The sequence below is a fragment of the Furipterus horrens genome, unplaced genomic scaffold (assembly GCF_987537825.1).
Source record: "Furipterus horrens unplaced genomic scaffold, mFurHor1.1.pri manual_scaffold_11, whole genome shotgun sequence".
NCBI lineage: Eukaryota > Metazoa > Chordata > Mammalia > Chiroptera > Furipteridae > Furipterus > Furipterus horrens.
Genome location: NW_028327181.1, coordinates 55,428,050 through 55,434,462, shown reverse-complemented (window position 1 = coordinate 55,434,462; position 6,413 = coordinate 55,428,050).

The following is a 6,413-nucleotide window of genomic DNA, read 5'->3' as shown; positions in this document are numbered from 1 at the left end:
TTGTTGACATTTGGTGGAATCCCTTTTGAGCCATTACAATTAGCAGCATATAGGCAACTATAGCTGTTTGTCCTCTTTTTGTTTGGTTTTTGATTTTCAACTTTTATCTTTGGGTACTTATAATTGGTTTAAAAAGAAAGTTCTGTGACTGAAAATTATATTTAAAGAGGAGAAGTCCTTTCAGCTACCTTGGATCCAAAACAATCTGAAGTCTTCCTGTTCGGCTTTCCTTGGGTTCCCCCTGCATGAGTATCTATGTTGAGGGCCCCACGGCCACCCTCAGGTTTGATGGTTCGCTAGAAGGACTCACCAGACAGCCGTAATACTTACAGTCATGATTATTACAGTGAAAGGATACAGATTAAAATCAACAAAAGGGAAGGGCACCTAGGGTGGAGCCCAGGAGAGACTAGACTCAAGCTTCCAGATGTCTGTTGCCAGGAGAATCGCTTGGACAGCGCTTCATTTTCCCAGTTACGATGTGAGACACATGTGCAAAGTGTTGTCAACCTGGGAAGCTCTGCCAAACCTTGGAGTTCAGGATTTTTACTGCAGTCAGTCATGTGGGCATGCAGTGCTCTTGTGACTGATCTCAGCTACTCAGGGTCCAACCCAGAAAAGGCATTCAAGCAGAAGCCGAAAGAGGAGCAGAAGAAACTCAAGGAGCTAAAAGCCAAGGCCGAAGGGAAGGGCCCCCTGGCCAAAGGTGGAATTAAGAAATCTGGCAAAAGGTGAGCTGTGCCTTGTGCCTGGGGCAATAATAATCCTTTATTCCATTCCTGTTTTAACATCTGAATTCTCTATCATAACATCTCTTGACACCTATAGCTAGAATGGAGTGTTGTCTTGGAGCCTGCTGTATATTTAAGAATATATTTTTGTAAATAATAATAATAACCCTTACTGGTGTGGCTTAGTTGGTTGGGCATCATTCCGCAAAGCTAAAGGTCATCAGTTCGACTCCTGGTCAGGCCACACGACTGCATGCGGGCCAGGTCCCCAGTTGGAGTGGGTGCCAGAGGCAACAGATCAATGTTCCTCTCTCACATCGATGGTTCGCTCCCTTTCTTTCTCCCTTTCTTCCCCTCTCTCTAAAAATAAATGAATAAATTTTAATAAATAAATGAATTAACTAAATAACTAAATAAATAAAAATAAAAATGAAGAAGCTCTTTATGTACCAAAATGGAGCTATCCTAAAAATAAAAAGAAGCTTCAGCTGGGGTTTTAGCAGAGCCTGACTGACCTAGAGAAAGGGAAATACCCAACTCCAGCTCAAGCCTTTCTGTCTCACCCAAAAGGGCAGGGGGAGAACTGAAAAACACTTGAGAAGCTCGCAGACCAGAGGCACAGGCCCACTAACAAACTGAGACCTACTGACAGGGTGACAGAACACTTACCCTCCCCCACACCTCACCACCACGTTACTAAAGGCCTGTCTACAGCAGCTCCTTTTACCCAGTAAATCATGTCCAGCTACCAAGAAAAAAAATTACAAGGCATACCAAAATAAAATTTGAAGAGACGGAGCAGGCATCAGAACCAGACTCAGATATGGCAAGGATGCTGAAATGATCACAGATTGAGAATTTTAAAACCATGATTAATATGCTAAGGGCTTTAATGGATAATGTAGACAGCATGCAAGAACAGATGGGAAATGTATGCAAAGAGATGAAAATTCTAAGAAATAACCAAAAAAAGCCCTGGCTAGTGTGGCTCAGTGGATTGAGCGCCAGCCTGTGAACCAAAGAGTTGCCAGTTCAATTCCCAGTCAGGGCACATGCCTGGGTTGCAGGTCAGTTCCCTAGTTGGGGACGCACCAGAGGCAACCACACATTGATGTTTCTCTCCCTCACTTCCCCTCTCTCTAAAAATAATTAAATAAAGTACTTTTCTAAAAAGAAAGAACCAAAAAGAAATGCTAGAGATCAAAAACATTGTAACATAAATGAAGACTGTTTTTGGTGAGTTTATTAGAAGACTGGGCACAGCTGAGGAAAGAATCTCTGAGCTAGAAAACTCCAAAACTGAAAATCAAAGAGAGCTGAGGGGTAAGGGGGGGGGCAGCGCAGAATATCCAAGAACTGTGTGACAACTACAAAAGGTATAACATATGTGTCATGGGACTATCAGGAGAAAGAAAAAGAGAATGGAACACAAGAATTTCACCAAAATTAATGTCAGACACCAAACCACAGATCCAGGAAGTCAAAAGAACATCAAGCAAGACATATGCAAACCCCACCCTCCCCCCGAAAAACACCCTACACCTACATCAATTTCAAACTACAGAAAATCAAAGAAAAAGAAAGAAGCCGGGGGGTGGGGAGGGAACGCCTTACCTACAGAGGAGCAAAGATTAAAATTACATCCAACTTCTCAGATACCATGCAAGCAAGAAGAGAGTGAAATGAAATATTAAACACAAATCCAGAATTCTGTACCCTGCAAAATTATCCTTCAAAAGTGAAGGAAAGGGGGAGGGATGGGCAGGACAGGGGAAAGCAATGGGGGGGAAATGGGACAACTGTAATAGAACAACAATTTTTTTTAAGTGAAGAAAAAAAACAGGCTTTCTCAAACAAACAAAAACTGAGGGGGTTTGTTGCCAATAGAATGAAGGAAAAGCCTTCCCGACAAAGGCAACCTGCTCACACATGTACACACACGCATTCCAGGGCATGTATGTATTTCCCCCAGGACCAGGGCAATCCTCAGTGTGCAGGTGGTTCGGAAACTCCTGCAATAACAGAGAGGAGAAATGGGGCCTCTAACTTCTGAAATGGATCCTGTCTTTTCCCCATGAGTTTGAACACACCTGTGCCCAGAGCAGCAAAGCTTGACTAGTCTGACTCTGAATCTGACTTTCTCTCCCTCCTTGACGCCTTTTGTCCTTTCAGACCTGCCTTCGGACCCGATCTCAGACCTTTTGTGGGCCTACTGTTCTTTCTCAAAAGGCAAAGGGGGAACTGCCCTTTGCCTGAGAGACTCATTTTGATTTAGAACTGAGACTTCTCTTTGGTCACTGAAAATCACCATTAGATTTGGGGCTGAGGGGAGATATCTTAGTGATATTTAAAAAATGATCATTAAATCCCTTTTAAGATAAATTAAGTGGAAAAAAAAAACACCCAAATTCAACAACCATCAACCCACAGTCAATCTATTTCATAATTCCATCCTCAACGAGGATATTTTCCTCACCTATATTTAGAGCTGGAATTCATTTTTGTTTTGTTTTGTTTTTGGAGGGAGAAAGAGCTTCTATTTAATAGCTTGAGATATCATTCACATACCACAATTTTCACCCCCTAACATGTACAATTCAATGATTTTATCACCATAGTCTAATTATAGAACATCTTCATCATCCCAAAAAGAAACTTTGTACCCATTAGCAGTCACCCTCCATCCTCCACCCCACCCCAGCCCGTGGCAACCCCTCATCTACTTTCTGTCTCTAGATATGCCTATATGAAGAATACTTCGTATAAATGGGGCCACATAATATGTTGGATGGCTTCTTCTGGTCTCATAAACTCATAGCTTCAATGATTTCGTCAAATGTCTAAAGCTCAAAAGAGTCTAACCACTGAACCTCCTGTGGGTGAAAAGGGGGCTCTGTAGAGTCTCTTCGCAGTGTGATCTGATCATAAATTCCTAACTGGGCAGTCATGGTGAGTAGTCACACCCCAGGTGCGAAACTTCTTTGGTAAAAGGCTTATCTTTGCCTTTAGCAAGGCCTGTCCATTGTTCCTATGCATCCAGGTGAGCACACCTTTGAAATGCCCCTCAGACTCCTCCTTCTAACACAGGACCACCCTCAAGAGAGCACACGATCTCAACTATCCTGGAATCCCATCACCACTCTGCTTTCTCTCACTTCCTTGTAATTTTCCTGACCTTCTCTCAATTTCAAATGCATAAAAAAGAACACTTACAAAACTGTTATTCTCTGAAGCATTTGCAATCTTGCTCCCTGGCATATGTCATCAGTTTGGCTCAGATAAAATCATAAAATTCTCTACAGGTTTGGAGGTTTCTGGCGTTGACATTCCACACGCTGCTTGTCTGTCTTCGCATCTGGGCTCAGCATCCCAGTACCGAGTGCTGCTTTTGGGAGCAATGTAGTCCTCACTTACAAGTCTCTGCGGTTACTGTTGTGAAGCCGCTCTCAGCTGTAAGGGAGTGCTTGTGTGTGATGAGGGTTAACTGTAGCGTTCATTTATGGGACATATAAAAGCAGCTCAAGTTTTCTAAGCCCACCTTTTCCAGCTCCTTCCCTTCCCCCTTTCACAGCTGCACAGAAAGCAGGCATATGCCCCTGCCTGGAAGCTCCTCTGATTGTCCAGTTCTGCACAGAACATCTTACTATTTGTGAGAACAAAAACTAAATAAATGCCCTTAAAAGGAGACAAGTAACAGCATGAGGAGAACGATGCCTGCCCAGGAAGCCTCCTCCTTTCCCCCACTCCGGCCTGTACCGCGTGGAGGAGCCCGTGTCTGGGAAGACACCCAAAAACAATGTCTGTAATTTGTCCCGTCCTTGAAAGAAAGCTGGGCTCAGGAAGGCTTCTTGTCCCTGCAAGCCTCCCTCTGGTGCCAGATGTGGGTACTGTGAAAAGAAGCACAGCTCCCTCCCAGGGCTTTACAGTAGGAAAAGCTTCTGAAACAGAAATTATTTGTGGAGCAAAACCAGGCAGAGGGTCGGCTGTGCCACAGTTAATAGCCGAGAATCGGAATCAGAGCAACGTGTGCCTTGTCCCTCCACTGGGTGGCAGCCCCTTTCACACCACTGTTGCCCTTTCTTCTCACTTCAGCTTCTCCACCTGTGACCTGAAAATCCTCCTCACCCTGTGGAATTTAAATATCTATAAACCATACACCTTTGATGCAGGTTGAAGTGCTTTAAGAACACAAAGCCCTGGGCTATCATGAGCGTTCATTTCTCAAAATGAACTATAAGAAAGAAGGTAAGGAAATACTAGAGCAGCCATAAACTGTAAGTTAAATCTTATTCAGATCTGTCCTGCTGAAACTGGGTTTCAGATTCTTTTCCTCTTTTACAGTGTCAAATAGCTTCTCATTAATATTAGAAGAGTTGTTTTCATAATTCTAAGAATTGTTCATCTATAACCTCGAGCCTATGAATGTTATAGGAAGCTACACTTGTTTGAGTGTTTTGTGTAGAAAGCTGTCTTTGTTCACTTAAATTGTAAACTCTTAATTATCATAAAACCTTTGACTTGACTCAGGGCCCAATTTTATTAATCCTGGAAGAAAACACTGATCGATCTCTAATTAACGCCGCCAAATAGAAACCTCTGTGGGGTCTCAGGAACCCATCTAAAGGCATTCCTTCTTGCCAAAATAAATAAATAAATAAAGGCAAATTAATAAGTAAATCTCTATGGTTAACTGGAAAAGAAATACAAAATCTTAATTTTCCATCCATAAACTGCAGACCCAAACCAAGTAATCCACACAAGTATCTAAGACACGATAAAGTTCTCCAGAAGGATTTCACAACTCACCCGAGGTTTGGGCACAGCACATTTGGGGGCTGAGGAAGAAGGAGCTGATCCAGGGAGGAAAAAGGTCTCATTACTCAATGGCGTGTTAATACTGAGGGCAGCATTTCCAGCTCTGACACGTTTTGAAGGAGTGGACTAGTCCCTGACATTTACAGTGCACCGGGCCCAGGGCTCAGTGCCCACTGCCTCCTCAGCACACCCCATGAGGCAGGTACTATTATACCTATTTTCTGTGGCAGCAACTGATGTACACACAGAAAGCTTAACCTGCCCAGAGTCACACAGCTAGTGAGTGGCTCAGAGTCCACACCGTTGGCCACGCCATCTTACTGATAAAGGGGTCCTTCTTTCAGTCAACAAATATTCGAGCATCCACCATAACTTAAGGAATAAGAGAGCTACACAAGTAAATATGCTCTTTGCTCCCAGGAAGGGGGAAATTAAATGGCGGGGGGGGGGGGGCTGGTAATTGAGTAGGAGAAACAAGGGAAGCACCTAAAGTAAACAATAATGCAGAACAAGATTAAGTTTCCTAACAGAGGCATATACATTCATCCATGGCTGATGTGGTTTCAGACTCCTCCACAGGCTGGTTCCTTCAGCAGGAGGTGAACACCTAGCTCTGGCCTGCTGCCAAGAAGCCAAGAATTGACTTTATGCAAGTAGCATCCTCAGTTTCCTCATTTATGTTACTATTAAGGTATTTATGCCATCTACCTTGATATTATCATTGCATAAGCCTCATGACAGCTTCTCTGTTGTACTATGTTGCAGCCTTCATTAGAGGAAAATCTAGATCTGATTCAAAGGATGAATAAGGTTTAGCCCCTAACCTCAAAGTCCAGAGGCAAGGGGAGAAGACAGGCACGAACCCCA